Below are 18,078 nucleotides of genomic sequence, written 5' to 3'. Positions count from 1 at the left end.
GGCGCGCAGCAGTCGAAGACTTAATCTGCCGGCAGATGTCACAATTAGGAACATATGCACGAGTCTGTTTATACAATCCGCACTACCAGTAACGTTTTTGTAAGAGAGTAACAGTCGCTGAAACGCCGGCATGGGCAGAAGCCATACCTTCGTGAGCTGCTGTTATCAAAGAAAGTCTGCAGTCCGCGTTGGGAATCAATCTGTCACCAACGTCGTTAATTCTCACATAGGGAACTTTATCAGGACTTAAATGATACGAGTATATGGAAGGGAAACCCCTAGGGTAATTACTTCCCTTCTCTGTTGCAGCAATAGCTGCCACGATGTCATCATCAATCTTACTTTTGGATCTTGTAACTGCTGCTACTAGATACGTTGCCACTGCTGTTTTCGCTGCTTCAACAGCTAAGCTGTTCCCGACAGCGTGGACACCTACTCGCTGGTGCCCTAGAGTATGAATTACATTCACGAGAGGCAGATTCTGTTTAAGTTCTGCTACTCGAACCCAAAGCATTTTATGCTTAATTGTGCTACCTTTGGACTCGCGATACTCATTTTGAGACCAAAAGAATAAATTGTCGTTAAAAGAATGAACACAGTAAAAAGAGTCACTCACTATAAGAGTAGTAACTCGAGGATCAGCAAACTCCAGTGCAAGCACCAGAGCACATAGCTCCACCAACTAGGCAGTACAATCACCCAATGACTGCGTGTGCACTGTGTGCGACATAATACTTGAATTCACCATTCACGAAAGTACCAGCCACTATTGCGCAGGCCGCTGAATATGCATGCTTAGATTTCGTCGCCGGTTGCGCCGAACCGTCAGTGTAAAAGACACAATGGTAATCCTCAAGCGGGCGCAAAGACAGAGGAGCCGGATGAACAAATTCATACTGCAAGTACTCCTGAGTCTGCAATGAGGCATCAAAGATGTAAGTGACATCCGGCGATGTCAAAGAAGTAGCCCATTGTAACCAACTTGGATGCAAAGCTTTAGAATTTGGTACACTGGCTCACGTTACTGCCTCTAGGGCAGGATACGGTGTGACAACCAACATGCGCTTCCCTTGCAACAGCGCTCTCTCCTTCAGAATCGCCATCTGTACTGCAGTCAAAACTTTCTCGACCGTGGAAAAGCGCATTTCAGCCGAAGTGTACAAATGAGATTTGTAAGCAATGGGGACTGTGTCGCCCTCATTGAACGTTAAGTACGTGAAACCCACTGCGCCAGGCACAATTCTTATTACCAGGTTAGTGTGGTTATCACGTGTCAGTAAGTATTTCGAAGCAAGAAGATCAGCCTGCAAAGATTGCAAGATGGCTGAATGTTCTGGCAGCCAGCTCGATTTCGCAAAATTAGGTTGTACCAAGGCATATAAAGGCTTGATACACTGGGCATAATCGGGAAAGTAAGTACGCCCGAAATTTAAAAAAAAACAGCAAAGATTGTAATTTCTTCAGTGTTGTAGGAGCACGCAAGCATGCGCAATTCTCCAGGAAGTGAGGGGCTAATCCTCGACCTTCATTGTTGAGTTCACAGCCCAATAACAACACTGTATACTCAGCAATGTGTGACTTAGCAAAGTTAAATTTGTAACCGAAGTCTGCAAACATGACAATGATGCGGTCAACGCGACACAGATGCGGCCATAATTCGTCGTCAGTAAGATAAATATCATCAACATACGAGTATGCATCAGGGTCAATGTTCTCTAACAGAGAAACTACACGTGTGGCAACGGCGCCTGGTCTGTTTTTATAGCCCGTGGCTAATCTTTTAAACTGTTTTTGTTTGCCGCCCAAAGTAAAGGCTGTCCATTGACTACTAGTCAAGGACAGATTATGGCTGTAAAAGCAATTGGAGATGTCAAGTGTGGTCTTAAACCTTTTTCTCACGAGACTATCAACTAGGGCAGAACTGTGGGTATTTTGTACAGTACAGGTCCGACAATAAGAGTTCAAATTAAGCCTGGGCAAAGCACTACGCTACGCTCGCGTAGTTTGCGAAGTTCGCGCTACTTCGCACTACGCGAACTGCACGTAGCACAGTGCGAACATGCATTGCGTAGTGTTGCGTAGTGCTGCGGTAATTTTTTGCTTGCTCGCGGTCCTCAACGTCAAGTTGGCGACCGCGAGCAAGCAAAATGACATCCCGGCGAGACTTTTTCCTTGTTCGCGATCAGCAACATCAAGTTGGCGATCGCGAGCATGGAAAATAAACCTCCCGGCGAGATTCCCAACGCGAGGAGGTCAGGTTTCTCATTGCGAGTGGTCGTGTATGCCCGCGACCGCTCGCGATGAGAAACTACCAGTTCGCGTTGAGAAAGCTGCCGCTCGAGTAAAAATATACTCGAGCAGCAGAAAACTACAGCTCGCACTGTGCAAGATGCCATTTTCAATGATTGCACAGTGCCGGTTGCTCGTCCGCACTGTGCAATCATTGAAAACGACATCTGGCACAGTGCGAACAAGGTACTACGCAGTTCGCGAAGTGCTACGCGTAGCTCGCGTAGTGCGAACTGCACTTTGCGTAGCTTCGCAAAGTGCTACTTCGCGAACTACGCCCAGGGTTAGTTCAAATGCCGGTAATCCAATACTAGGCGGTACGACCCATCAGGTTTAGTTACAGTGACTAGAAGATTATTCGTCGTTGACACACATGTTTCAATAACTCCTTGATATTCCAATTGGTCAAGGATTTCCGCGACGTGAGATCTAGCTTCGCGGCGCATGGGATATTGGGGTTGCGGCTGGGGCATAGACCGTAGTGGAATCTCATGGCTAGGCGACAACTTATCCCACCCAACCTGAGTACGGTACAACACCGGAGCAAGTACCTGAGCCCACTCTTCTGCAAAGTTCTGAGCCTGATCCTTCGGCACAGTGTGCGCGAAAGATGGGAGGATTACCTCCTCCCCTCTCGGAGCGGCCAAAACGAAAGCTGGTGGCCAGTCTGCCTCTGCTAACAGAATGTCGTATGTAGAGGTCAGATTTTCCCCAAAAATCCCTTTTACGGTACGTTGTATGTCCCCTTCTATTAAAAGGACAATGTCATATAGTCTGTCAGGGGGAGCCACTCTAGTATGAGCAGTTTCTAAAGTAATAAATGTGTCATTTGCTGTCGCCTTCAGAAATGGACGCAGTGCTAGCCGCACTACTGTAACCTCCGCTGTGCTGTCGAGCAGCGTTAGTGCCCATGTTAGGTTCCGAAGCTGCGTTCTCACTATCTGTGGCATACCTCGCTGTTAGTGCAGCAACTTTCTTCTTCTGAAACGGGGGTCGTTGGCATGCAAAGTCATCCTGCTTGCCTTTACCATCAGTCTGGCGGGGCTGCTCACGTCCTTGTTGGGCACCCCAACCTTTGCCACATTCTCCTCCACCGGACTGTGAGACCGATGTTTCCTGTGAAGAACGAGGAGAACGTTGTTCAGAAACCTGAAATCTATCAGGTAATTCTAGTTCGATCGCGTAAATCATATGTGCGCTCAGTAGTCGCCTGGACAGGTGACCCGGGACGAGACCCCTGTTTCTGTTGCTGCTTCCCCTGTTTCTCAGCTTTCCAATTTTGTCCCGGAAATGTTGGCCGTCCGTCCTTAGAAGACGTCCCTGACATAGTTTGCGGTTGTGCAGATGTTGTCTGAACAGAAGGCTTAACCCCCAGACTATTGCGGCCAATGGTCCTATACGCCTCCGCAATAATCTTTGATAACTCCCGGGGTTTATCGACGTCGTCGACGAGGCGCAGTGCATTCGACACTTGAAAGTTAACCACATCTTCCTTGACGTTACCAAGGATGAGCGTGGCAACTACGTCGAACACGTCAACAAGCCTCATTCCTAACTCGACCGCCGCCTCCAGACCGTGTTGATCCTGAACACGTTTGATCACAGAGGGCAGTACAGCCATAGATGGGGTGCCGAAGCACTTTGAGTAGACTGCTGCAAATACTTTACCCCAGTTATCACAATCGGCTACCTCGGGGACTAAGTCCTTCTGCAAACTAATGGTGAGGATCCTGTGTTTTTCCACAGGAGTAGAATTCGGAAAAACTGCTTCCAGCTGGTCAAATTTCTCAGCAAGCCAATAAGGCAAATCGTCCTTATTTTGGGGGCGCTTGCCCATTACCGAATTAACCATGACGGAACTAATAGTAATCCCCACCTGGACATTGCGTGAAACGTATTGTACCAAAGCCCAATTTACCATAATCAGGGCGGTATGGAGTTGACTTAACTCATCCACCGTGGCTTGTAAATAATGTGGATGTGGTGTGAACCCGGCCAATACTGGCCAAGTGGCCCCTGGAATGGACAAGGGGTCCAAACAAACCGGTGTAAACGTATGGGTAAGCGGAAATTGGGAATTCTTGTGTCCTATATGGCATGTAATTTGCCGGGGTTGCCGTAGGAGTATATGAGTGAAACGTACCATCGTCCGCGTTCATCGCTGGCAAAGTAACCCAAGAGTAAAAAAGCTCATAGGGCTACGAAGCACCGGCACTCACTACAAAGATAATAGACATCCCATTGTCAGGCACCCCAAATTACATCAAATGACGCCGGAGAGGTGCGCGACTGTGTGCTGCAATAGCGACTTCAGCCATAAGGACATAGAGAAGACAAACAGTCTATTTAAACTGTAGAAAATATCACAAAATAGAAGAGACAAGGGGTTGAGTCTTCTCTGACTCCCTTACCAATAGTCAAAACTCACACAACAGAGAAAAACTATAAAAAAAAGGGGGTTATTCTGTTCCCCAAACTGGGGAGCAGGAAGAAACACAAAATTCTCTACCTACCCTCAGTGGGGTAGTGTGTTTGACATACAACCCTACCAAACACTAGACCTGGGAATACAAAAAATGTCTTAGTACTGCCCTCGCACACTTAACAGTGTCATGCTTCATCATTGGGCCACATCATACATCCAGGTGCAGACCAACACACTGGATGGAGCGCAACATTTTTTGTAAAGATATGAAGAATAATGGTGAGGGTAAAGTACAATAAAAAAGGACACAACGAAACACAAAAGTGTAACACAAATCGAAGGGAAAACAAATCTTCCCCTTAGAGAAGGGACCAAGAGAGGTGCAGATACATATATTTAAAACTGCCTAGCGGTTAACTCTCAATTTTTTATTTTTTGTTAACCTCTGGTAGGATTAAAACCAATAATATGGGGTATTAAGGGAAGGTAACGGCCCTTCTATCCCCACTGCAAATACCAACATGTTTCTGCCAGCTTTTTTTGCGCCTAGCCAGGTCGCTCTGGCATTCGTCAGGGTGTTGGTCCCTATTTTTTGGTCTTTACCCCTATTCGGGTGCTTTTTACCTTTTTACTTTGTGTGTTAGGCACTGTCCCAACGTCGCTCTCTCTGGTGATTTCCAAGAGGAATCATATTTAAGAGTTTACGAATATTATTCTCAACCCGGGACCTTGGGGGGTTGTGCTCTTGTCGTCACACTTACTCCAAAGAAACACTGTCTCCGATGTCCCCACAAACGTCCTCTGCCGATATTTAAACTGTAGCACAAAAAGGGTATAAGAAAATGAAACCTTTTTAATTGTCAAGCTTGAGAGAACCTACACATTAAACAGTTAGGCAGGTTAAAACCGTCACTCCCGTCAACCGGAAACAAGAGTGAGGGTATTGTGGACTAATACAAGCACTACTAAGGCGTCTCAATCATAAGACCAAAACGTTAGGTGCACCATGTTGCAGGGATTCTGCTCATGCACAGAACTATGCGCAGGAAACCAGGACCTCAGTGATTAGTGGTGTACCAAAAACTCACCTCAGTACCCAGAACCTCTATCCGACTAGCATCAGTGTCTCATTCGTTCTCCATATCATCTCGAAGCTACCAATCATTAGACAACCCAGAACAAGCGACTTAGAATACTCTCAGGAATGGTGGGAATCAGAAACACCTTTTTGTTATTATTCTCATATCAGTCCACAACAAGAGTAATCAGAGACACGGTGAAGTTTAAAATATTTATTTTTAACTACGTGCCCTAAGAAGCAGTACTTTGTCTAATACAAGCAGACAAATGATTAAAAACAAAACCATCAGCATTGTTACAATACCATAGAAAATGAAGGGAGAAATCATATTACAAATGATAGTGGAATATAGCCACCCTCCCTTCGTTAGTAAGCTAGTTTTATGAAACTAAAAGAAGGTCTCTAGGTTTGAATGGGGAACCCCATACCGTAAATATCAGCTTAGGTGAATCACATCACAGGATCAGCTTCTCTGTGTCTGGAAAAGGTTGTCTCCAAAGTGTCTGAATCATGCATGCAAATGCCATATTAAAGGCACCCGAGTTTCAGATATTTGCAGCTGTGTGCATGTTATGGCTAGAGCGTGGGCCGATCAACATGAATTCATAAGCATACATTGTTATTTGACCTTGACAACTTCTGCACACAGTGTTCAGACTAAGGTCGCGGTGCACCTCTAGGGTTGTGAACAACAGACCGTTCTCATGTGAAGAAAAAGCAAGCAAGCAGTTTTTCTTGTAATAACAGCTACCTGCAGTGTCGCGTGCAAAAGCAGCAAAAGTGGCAAGATGGCGTTTTACATCTAAGGCGCTTATGCTAACATAACCATGTGTGTACATGGAACTCCGTCTCCACTACAGAGCATGGTGCTGCCAGTATGCCAACACTCTTTAGTATCTTTGGAAGGATCACATCTGATGGGGATACTGTCCGGCAGGGGTGAAGAGGCCCACAGAATGTGCTGTGGCCCAACTTTCTTCAAACCACTCTAGAGTGGAGTTAGGTTTTTCACCAAAAAAGAAAGGTCCATCAAAAAGCATATCCGTAACGGATACCTGCACATCTCCTGAGAATCCCATGGACTACATCCATGCTTGATGGCAGACCACCACACTGGTGGCCACTTCTCACCACAAACAAGAGGTGGTGTCTAGGCATGAGCAATTTACATATTTGGTCATGACCATCTTGAAGAGTTTGAAACGGGGAGGCCTGAAACTCCTATGTAACCGCTGACAAGATCTCGCTGGCCATGTCCCAGAGGATGTCAGTGTATCAGCCCAGCAGGCAAACTGCATTGACCAATCTTGAGGCCAGACTATCTGAAGAGAAAATTTGTTTGCTGAATGCTTCAATTCCCTTTGACTCTGTGTCTCTGCGGCCATAGAAAACAATTTGGGGTTCACCTTGCAGGATGAAGCTTGGACCACCAAGCACTCTGGAGTAGGATGCTGTGTCCAAAAATCAGTGTCACCTAGCATCAACCTGTGGCATCCGTTTAAGTGCCTGTTCACCCGAGGGCAAGAGCAAGGCTAAGATCAAGAGCCCATCTAGGTAACAGTATGGGCTTTTTTTTATTTCCCCAGAAGGCAAATTGATGTTCAATACCTCCGCTGCACATCTAATCACCACGGCAAAGGAAGGACTTTCTTCAGCTGTAGTTCTAATGGTGGAAATCAATCCCATATCACGGGAATTAATGTGTTCACTAGCTTTCTGTAGGTCCATTTATAAGGTATCATCATCATAGTGTGCTGGTGAATCATCTGGATCAACACCATTGTCCTCTCTGGGATGTGCAACTTCTCTGGTCTGAATCGGGCCAAAAAGAATGGAAGAGCCTCCGAGGGTGACTCAAATCAGTGGAAGAAACGTGTCTAAATCAGGCTGTGTGGGAACCAGGTGAGCTGGAATAGAGCCAGAGCGAAGCCTCGGCCAGGGTCAAGACAAATGAAAGAGACCGGTGCAGGGCTGGGAGCCGGAATCGAAGTCGGCACCTTAGTCAGTGCATAACCCAAGGCAGGTTCTAGAAGAAACCCGGCAGATGTATTCTGACTGGAGGCCCCTTTATACCTTTAGGGCCTAAAGGCACTCCAGAGGGAGACAGAAGAGTGCAAAAAATGTGCAGCATGATCTTCTCAAAGGTCTTGACTTCAGGGGTGGTTCCTCCATGGAAGCGGAGGAGCATTGTCCATCCACACTGCTGGGCAAAAAGCATATGTGAAATGGTAATAAAATAATTTTATCACCATTTTATTTTTGATGCTTTCTGCCAGCAAATGGAGTGCGCAGGCAGGGCTGGCCAGTGCATCACTGGTGCCAATCCTTGGCAGCAGTGAGTAGTGGCCACTTAAGTTTTCACTGCACATGTTGGTACAGCTACAGCCAAATTGACATGCACAATTCAATCCTCTCCAACCCGGCTGTCTTGGACAGCTGGGTTGGAGAGCAGCAACAGGTCTACAGTGCCTTTTGGCATGTGGAGCCTGCCCGCTCCAGCCAACCAAGATGTTTCAGATCAGCGTCTTGATTGGATGAGAGAGTTGGCTGTGGGCTTTGAGCTCGGAGGACGTGCTGAAGCACAACGAGGACTTGCTGCAGAACGTGGAGCGGCAGTGTAAGGTTAGTGATTTTTTATGTGTTTATTAATGTGTAAATTATTGTGTATTTGTTATGTGTAGTATGTGTTATGTGTATATATGTATTTATGTTATGTGTATTATGTGTATTTATTATGTGTATCTGTTATGTGTATATTTTTTGCGACGCCCCAATGTGATTTGCCACCAACCGCCACTGCTTGACTTGAGGCAGCATCACTAATGGGACCAATTGTGGAATCAGCTCCTCAACTGGGCATCAGGAGCAAGACCAAGTGATACTTTGATGGCCTCACAACTTCCCTTTGGATAGAGAATAGTGCCATAGGATCAAGTCCTGCTTTGCCTTCTTGTGTTTATTACGGATCTTGGATATCGACTTGCCTTATGACTTCGACTGTGAAGAAGATCTATCTCAGGACCAAGCTCAGGAGCAGGAACAGGTCTGCGCCCTTAACTTAGAGCAGGACTTACACAAGGTCCATGACTTCTTACGATGCTTAGCAACGTACGGCTTAGTTTCATGATCCCGAACTGTCTTAAGGTGAAGGAGTGCACTATCCTCAAATGACCTGGAGTCGTGTCCCAAGGCCAGACACTAAAGGCACACAAGTAGGTTCGTCACCGACATCTGCTTCCGACAGTCACGGCATGATTTGAACCCGGTAGTGTATGCAGAGAAGAGCGTTTCCTTGCACACTGGAAGAGAAGTTTGAAAGACATGGTTGAAACTGACGAGAGAGAACAGACCACCACTAAGAAAATGTTCTGATCCAGTCTGGCGCCTGGGGATATTCTAAAGATGGGGAATCTGCAGGTAGAAGTATCCATCAGAAAAGTTGAATTCAGAAATAGGAAAATTCTGAAAAAAACAAACTTGGAGATATTGGTTCTTTTGACACCTTTCCTTCTAACCAGCTTCCTCAAATTTCTCAGATTGAATGCCATTCACCACTAGATTGATAAACCTAAACTTGTGAATATCCTTCTTTGTCAAATTTGTACTCTGGAAAATTTGTTTTTTCCAAACTCAAATTCATTTTCATGGAAAGGACTATAATTATTCAAAAATCGCAAAGATCCTGTTTTCATTTTTTACAAACATTTTGTGGTTTTCCCTGCTGAACTCTGCTTCATACTCTACCCCTACCATATGTGTTTTATTTCTCGTTCTGTTCCCTCTCTACTTTCTGCCCTTTTCCAAACTTGACATATTTTTTATACCTTTTGTCTTTATACACATCACAAATTCATTGCTTAATGCGTGCACCGGCAGGCCACTCATGTGTTTTTTACATTACTCATTTTTCCCAACCACGTGGTCCTTTAAATGCTGCACCACTCACAGGTGCTGAGTAGCGAGATTCCCTACTTTTTCCACTTTACATGCCTATCCTTCTCCCTCGGACTGGAAGGTTGCAGCTACTGACAGAAACTGCAAGTGCTGCTGAGCATGAAGCTGCAAGAGGAAAGCCTGTATGAGCGCCACTCCTTATTATTATTATTTTTAAAAATAATTTTGCAGTTTTATTTAGGGCTGCAAAGTACCACGCATCAGGCGTTAGACTAACGCATCTCCCCACTGAAATGCAATGTCACACTTTATAGTGCCTCAGCTGTCAAGCACCAGAGGCTGCTATAATAATGCACCTTAGAGCTGCAGTGCCAGCGCGGTGTGCGCAGCTCCCAGCAGGCTTGGGGGCTCTGGCTCAGCTGTTAGGGCTCAGCCGGCACAGTGCTACAATATACCACTATGCACCCAAAACCGGCGCTGCATTTTCCATTAGAAATGCCAATAACTGACCTCGGGCATGACAGTCAGAGCGTAAGTGCCCAGTGGCAACACAGCTGTTTGTGAGGCACATCATGATGACTAATAGGTGGGTCCGTCCGCTCCTGCTGCCTCCTGCACCACATGCGAGCAAGCGGGCCGTGGCAGCAGTTCTTATAAAGTTTTGGGCTGCTTCTGCACAGTGCAGCTCAAGGGCAGATGGCTGCGCAGCTCTCCGCGCTGCGCGCACTACAGGCGACGGTATCAGGATCCAATCAAGGCGATTCCTCTAACTGACCTGATCCACCACAGACAAACTTGCATTGTGCTGCTGACGACACCGACTGGCCAGCTGTCTGGCAATGGACATGGCATTGGCAGCACCATACGCCCATGGCCAGTATCCCACCAACAGAGGACCCGGCGCCAGTGGCTGATACAGTGTGTTTATTGTTCTGTGCAGCTGAGAGCTCAGGGCTGCGCAAAAATTGCCACTGGGTTCCACAGTGACTCACTGTGGCCACCATGGGACCATGGGCCCTGCCAATTTCTGCAGCCCCAGCTCACTTGCTGGCCTCCTGCCCCCGAAAGAAGTGTGCCCTCAGTATCTAGCTGCACTTGCTAACTTGAAATAGCTGCTATAAAATGTGCTTCATTCTGAGCTGCCTGCCATGCTCCTGTACTCTGAGAACTGTGCAGTCATGTAGTTTGTCTGTGCTGCGGTTCAGCAGCGCCGCATTAGCGCATTTTAGTGTAGTGTAACTGAGTTGGGGGGCCTGGTGCCGTGCAAGTCAACTATTGCTGCATGCAATTCGCTTGGTTTTAGTTCCGCAGGCAGCACTGCGCACCAGACAAAACAACGATCTCTCCAGCACCGGGCCGTCCCGCCCAGCTTAACAGTATGGTCAGGCTACAAGGGAACTAGGCCTGTGCCCTTCAATTTGTGGTGCTTTGCAGCAGTTTTAACAACATTTTAGAGTTTCTTGTTGCTCAAATGAGTGTAATTTCTGATAACTATACGTGTCCCTTGTCTTCATTGCTTGATTTTGCTTGTGAGAAAGTTTCACTCATAGTCGTTGAAATTTCACTCATAATTACAATGAAATTTATGGACATGTCACACATAAGCAATGGTAAACCTTAGCAGCATGCATGAACTCAGCCAGAAGATATCAGAGGGCTTCACAGGAGCACCAGTTATATTACACAAGGACTCCATAGGTTTTTGTAGGCACATGGAGATTAGTGATTTGCAAGTTGAGCCAAGACTTGGACCTGGTTCCGTAGCTCTAAAGTCACCCGCTTTGGCCGTTACTGCACATCCACTGACGTCCTGTGCAGAGCTGCTGGTGAACTGCTGAGGTATTATTCAGCTGGGCTGTTAGAAGGTGGTTCTGACCATCTGAGCCGCCGGATGTTTCACTTTTTGAACACCTAGTTGTTGAGCTTTTACGATGGGAGAGCCTCAGAAGTTGGGACTCGCCCACAGTGAACTCATGATGAAAGGGACTGCATGTGTATTTTGCCGGTCTCCCCCTGGCACAAGTAGGCCGGGTAAGGGGCACCGGACTGGTTACATGCAGACACGTGTGTACATGCATGTGCACAAGCGTGAGGGCTGCGCAGGGGAGATTCCTGGCGTGCACAGCCCAGGAGCAGCTATAAAGTGAATGGTGTGGCAGGACTTATGCAGAACTGGGTGGTGACATGGATTAGGCTTTCTGCACTGGGAAGAAACATTTGAGGGAACGTCAGTGTGCTTTACTGTTTTTATTCCATTATTCTCCTATGAGGATGGGGAGCACATGGGCTAGTTTTACTTTCCTTGGGCCTACAAATTCCAGACACGCACCAAAGTCCACTGTAACTTATGTGAGAAGAAGTATTCTGCAGAATCCAAAGTCATATTTGTACTGCTTTTGGGACATCCAGAAATGTCATATTTCTCTGAGTCAGCTAATAACCAGGGCCTGGCTGGGGCTGACCCTGCCAGGCTGAATTAATGACCTTCATCCCCTAGCTATAGAGTCAGAGGCCCAGCCCTGCACAACAAGCATTCCAAGGGCGAAGGCCTCCACTCCAAGAAGAGAAGATGGGTAGAGCTACAGATTGATCCATCAGCAGCTGCCGCCTGGTGCCAGGCACAAAGCTGCTCTGGAGAGAAGGCAGCAAGGGGGGAAAGGGCTCTCAGAGACCATGTGGCATGAGACCCCTGGACGACGCCATTTTGAACAAACTCAGAGGCCTGGGCAGGAAGGAGGGAACAGGGGCAGGGGAAGTGATGTGTCACTGTGTGATAGGGCAAGCAGAGACTTCCTGCCAGCCCCCTCCCCAATCCTTTAAAAGAGTTTGCACAGGAAGAGGAGCTCTCTCTGGGGTGTGGTCTGCTGAGGACGACTGGTGCTGGAGCCTGGCACCATGGGCAGCTGGAAGGAAGAACCTTCAGACTGGCCCAGGAACCTGACTTGCGCCAAAAGGGGAGACCAGGACCAGTGAGCAGAAGGCTGGGCCTCTGCGCAAGGAGAAGAGAGGCTCAGGAGGAGAGTTAGGTGAAAGGATGGCGCAGGTAGCCAGTGAAGACCGCTCCCTGCTGCATTCACCCTCCTGGAGATCAAGAGGGGGAAGGAAAGTGCTCCCAGTGGCTATGGAGCGACACCAGGAGCAAGAGGAGGCCAGAATAGAGCCGATCGGTCGCCTGGGGGCCAAGATATGCCCCTCAGAAGGTAGGCGACCTTTGACCTCTGCAGGGACCGACGACGAAGCACGTGGGGCTCCGCCGCCGGTCCAATATGTGCCCCCTGGGTGGGTCAGGTCCCAGGGGCTGCCCCACAAGAAGAGAAAGTCGGGGAGCGCCGTTGCGCTCCCCTTGAACTTATCCCAAGAGGGGGTACCAGGAGCTTACCTTGGCCCTCCAAAGCAATGGGAGAAGAAAAAGCCATCGAGCTCCCTGTGAAGATTGTCCAGGGGCCCGGCATCCCAACTCCGGGCCCTGAAGAGAGAGAAGACCAGCCGGGGAGCGCTGTCGCACTCCCTATGAAAATGGCCCCAACCGGGGTGCCAGTAGTACACCCTGGCCCCCGAGGACTCTGGAGTGAGGGGAATGCCGTCGCGCCCCTCTCGAATATGTTCGGGGGCCGGGACCCCATATCCGGGCCCCGGATGGAGGAAGGAGGAGGGGGGCCTCCGCACTCCCCCTCAGTAGCGGGAAGGCGGAGGAGTGCCGTCGCACTCCCCTGGAGACCCACTGGCGCGGTGAAGCAGCCTCGTGTCTGTCCGCCGGAGCAGGCAGACCAGAAGACGGGTGCCGTCTCCCGCGGCAGCACGCCAGGGTGCTGGTCAGTCGGGGAGCCACCAGGGGTGGGCTTCCCGAGTGGCTCCCCATCGAGCCTGCAGTGAGGGGCCCAGGTCAGACCGGGCCCCCGAAAAACCATCAGAGCAGCCGGGGGTGGGCTCCCAGAGCTGCCATCAACTGGGGGTGTGGGTGGGGGCCGGGCCCCCCACCAAGGCTAGGAGATGCGGCGTGAGGCCGCCGGGGGAGGCACAGCTCGCCCCGGAGCAGCTGGAGAGCTGCTGCTATAATATGCGCACAAGGAGCTCTTTGCCCCATAATGCCTTGCAGGCCCGGATCTGCCTGCAAGGAAAGGAGGTTGGTTCTTGGTGTGTGGTGACCCCAGGAGGATGGGGTCACCGCCAGATGAGCGCATGGTGTAGAGGGAGCTGGAGGAGCAACGCAGTCTCCCCCAGCACGAAAATGGAACGTCCCTCCCTAAGTATCTGGGGACTTACAAAGAATAACTTCTCAAGGGCTCAGCCAGGCATCATCAGAATCCCCATGGCTGGAACTTTAATTCTGCAGCTGGCGGTGCCTTGGGGACTCTCTCAAGGTATGAAGGGCTGAGTTGGGCATGTCTGGAGAAGAGCATCCCCTGGAGGTGAAGAGGTGTAATTGCACCACAAATACATTTAACCATGTTATTTCTCTTTAGAGGGACTGAAAGGCACTTGTGTAATGTGAAGTACCAGTGTAAGGTGATGTCATAAACCAAATGGAGTTATGTTGCTGGACATTCCTGCTAAGGTGTCTGGCTGTATTTGCGTAATCCTGTGATTTTACCTGTGATGCCTTTTTGAGGCGGTGATTGCAATGCATTATAATTGTTATGATCTATGATAAGTACCTCATTTAAAGTGATGCCCAAACATGAATTCTTGCTACTGCATTAGGGGAGGAACAACCCAGACTGTTAGCCACAAGATGAAGAGGTGCACACTGTATGGTCAGTATGAGATGCTCAGTCAGGGTTATGTGTCCACAGGGCAGGTGTACCTATTTTTACTGCTTGTTGAGATGATGGGGGGGGGGGTTGCCACTGGGATGGTGCCAGTTGGAAGGGCCCTCGCTCCAGGTTGTGTCAACCCACTGCATTAGGGGGCAAGATGATGTGCATAGATGGGAGTGGTGGTACTATATCCTACCCCCCTCCCCTGCGGGAGGGGTGGAGATGTTATGTAAGGTCACAAAGTAATTCCAACAGCTTATGTATATTTGTAAATTGGTGCATAGCATTAAGTAGTGTGTGTTTTTCATAAATGTACTCTTACTTTTATAAAGCAAAGTACAGACTGGACAATCAATTATTGAATGTTCTTTATGCGCACCTGTAATGGTGATTACTAGCCCACACCACCTCCCTTGAGTAAGCCTTAGATTGCTCTGCAACTCTACCCTCTGAGAGTCAGGCGCTACACTAGGGTGTTTGGTTCCCAGTGAAGGACAAATGTAACATGTTATTTGTGCAGGCCTCACAGATACTGCCTCGTTTTCCAACATGGGCCTATATATATTGCACTGAAGTCAAGGCTGCCTAGGTGTTGGGAGGCCCTGCGTCAGTGAATGGTCTATTCCAGCTCTATTGTCATTACCTCTTCGTTGCCTTGCTTGAATTAATGGGTGTTGGTAAAGGCTACTACTGTAATGATCATGACCAACGCCTACATTTTCTGTCATGGAATGTAAACAGCATCAAAGCACTAGTAACCATAGACTAATTAGGGAAGAATTGTCGCAGTTATGCCCACATATTGTTTGTTTACAGGAGACTCATCTCTCCAGATCTGAAACCTTATTGTTGAATGATCTGGGCTATCAAATGCTCTCCATGGCTAGCTTCTACTCTGCTGCAAGGGGAGTAGCTCATCTTTGTCCGAGATAAGAACTGGTCGATCAGGGACCAGCGCTCTGATCCTCAGGTTTGTTGGCTTATCCCAAACATTTCTCTGCGGAAAGTCACATTCACAGTTTGGGTGGTATATGGGCCTAATGAGGATGATCCCTCGGGTTTTTTTCAACTGCTGGTGGAGTTGCATTATTGGTCCGAACTAATTATACTCTGCAGGAACTTTAATGTTACTCTCCACCCTGGACGGGATTCTTTGCGGGTTGTTGGGTTGAATGGAGCCCCAAGTTGAAACAAAACCTTGGGGGGGCTCTGAGACAGGTCATGGCATCTTATGCTCTGGTGGATACATAGCAGAATTATCGTCCTAACGAACCTGGGTATACTTTTCTATTCCGTTCCTAATAAATCACTTTCTCGAATCGATGTGTTTCTTGTGAGTTACATATAAGTATCCTCTGTTAGGAGGCTTGAGACAGGTCATGGAATCTTATGTAGTCTCACACGACAGAGAAACAATAAATAACACAAATAACTTTACTGGACGCTAAACGTGGGAAAATCAACAGATGTCTTAATACTGCCCTCACACACTTGATAGTGTCATGCTTCATCATTGGGCCACATCATACATCCTGGTGCAGACCAACACCTTGGATGGAGCGCAATTTTTTAAGAAGATGAAGAATAGTGGTGAGGGTAGAGTATAATAAAGAAGGACAAAACGAAACACAAAAGTGTAACTCAAATCTAAAGGAAAACAAATCTTCTCCTGGAAGAAGGGACCAAGAGAGGTGCAAATATAAATGTAAAACTGTCTCGAGGTTCACCCACAATTTTTATTATTGTCAACCTCTGGCAGGATTAAAACCAACAATATGGGGTATTCAGGGAAGGTAACGACCCTTCAATCCCCACTGCAAAAACCAACACGTTTCTGCCAGCTTTTTATGTGCCCAACCGGATCACTCTGGCATTCATCAGGGTGTCGGTCCCTATTCAATGGTCTATACCACTAATCGGGTATTCTTTACCTTTTAACTTTGTAAATAGGGGTGTTGCCCCAACGTCACTCTGTCTTGAGATTTCCAAGAGGATATACAATTCTACAACAAGAAAAAACAAAAGGGAAAACACCGTGAACTCCAAGCTCATAGTTCTTCTCATTATCCTTTGTTCTTATTGAATATCCCATGCGTCTATTTAAGTGATTAATATCTTTCATTGCAGCCTATTCTTACAACAAAACCCTCAACCCGTGCAGACGGACATCACCCCCCACGTGGACCCCTCAACCAGTGGCGTACCTGCGAAAAAATTCTTGGTCAAGGACCTGCAAGTGTATCCACAGTGCTTATACGTTTCAAACGACGAAATGCCCAACCATTAATCTCTCTAGAGCCCCAGAGAGTAAACATCAGGCATTCTTTGCAAATCTATGGTTCAATTGTGCCAAATTTTTCAACAAATCAGATGTACTTACAAGAGTCTACGAGTTATATTCTGAACCCGGGACTACGGGGGAAGGTGCTCTTGTCGTCACACTCTGGATGTTTTTTGCACCATCGGGTGAGAGTGGAGCAAGGTAGACAAAATACGGGACAGCAGCATTAGTACAGCCATACTGTCGCAAAAGTTATCCCAGTCATCTGTCTTAACCTCGTACAAAAGCGCCATTATTTACCACAAATATAGTGAAGTGAACTTCCCCCCATTGATATCATCCACTCCTCCTACCAAAGCCCAGCTCAGAGTTCCCACGATTGTAATGCTTGGGAAAACTAAGGTATAGAGCAATTGAGCCTCCAAGATATTTCTACCGCTACAGCTAACGGTGGGTACTTACTACTCCAAAGAGACACTGTCTCCGGTCTCCCCTCGTACGTCCTCCGACGATACGGATCTCTATGGTATAGCCTCTATTTAAGGAGCCAGCATACGCGTGAAACCACATCGCTGTCAGCCACGCTCCCATCCTTCCCAGACTGCTCTCTGTTCCATAATCATAGAAACAGGTCCTCGCTGTAACCTGTGTATTCAGAACAGCTAGCATGGCGGCCATTGCTAAGTTCCTCTGCCTATACGGATAGGACCTCAAATAATTAAAAAAGCGGTCTTATTGTGCTCAAGCTCATATGTTTGATCAACTAGGAGAGGGAAACTGTTTATGCACAAGACGGATTATCTAGCATACATCATGTATCGGAGGGTTATTTAAAAAAAGGGGGGGGTTAAAATCCCTCTTGCGTCTCCCACAGAATAAAGAACCATCTGAGTGTGTCAAGTGTCTATGTCTCTCAGATTCAATGTTTCATGATTCCATATAATTGGAACCAGGGGATCCCATCGTTTAATCCCTTCGTATTGCTTTTCAGTCGTTCCACCCATCTCTGTTCTCTCAATAAGAGGAAACTCGAGATATCGCTCATATTTGGTGGAATAAATGGCTTATCCACTACTACCCACCTAAGGTCCTTCTCATTATGTTTATATTCTAGGAAGTGAGCAGTGAGTTTTGTATTTGTCTTGCCGCAGCGTATAGTGCTCATGTGCTCCAAAATGCGAGTTTTTACTTTTCGAGTTGTCATGCCCACATATAGCATTTCGCAGGGGCATTTCAGTAAATAAATCACATTTTCTGTGTTACATGTGGATTGTTGTCTCAATTCCCAGGGACTATTTAAACCAATGTCAATGCTTTTTCCATTGATTGAGGTAGGGCAAGCTCTACAATA

Source organism: Triturus cristatus, chromosome 7 (genome assembly GCF_964204655.1).
Source record: "Triturus cristatus chromosome 7, aTriCri1.1, whole genome shotgun sequence".
Taxonomy (NCBI): domain Eukaryota; kingdom Metazoa; phylum Chordata; class Amphibia; order Caudata; family Salamandridae; genus Triturus; species Triturus cristatus.
The sequence above is the reverse complement of the archived record's forward strand: the minus strand, read 5'-3'. Positions refer to the sequence as shown.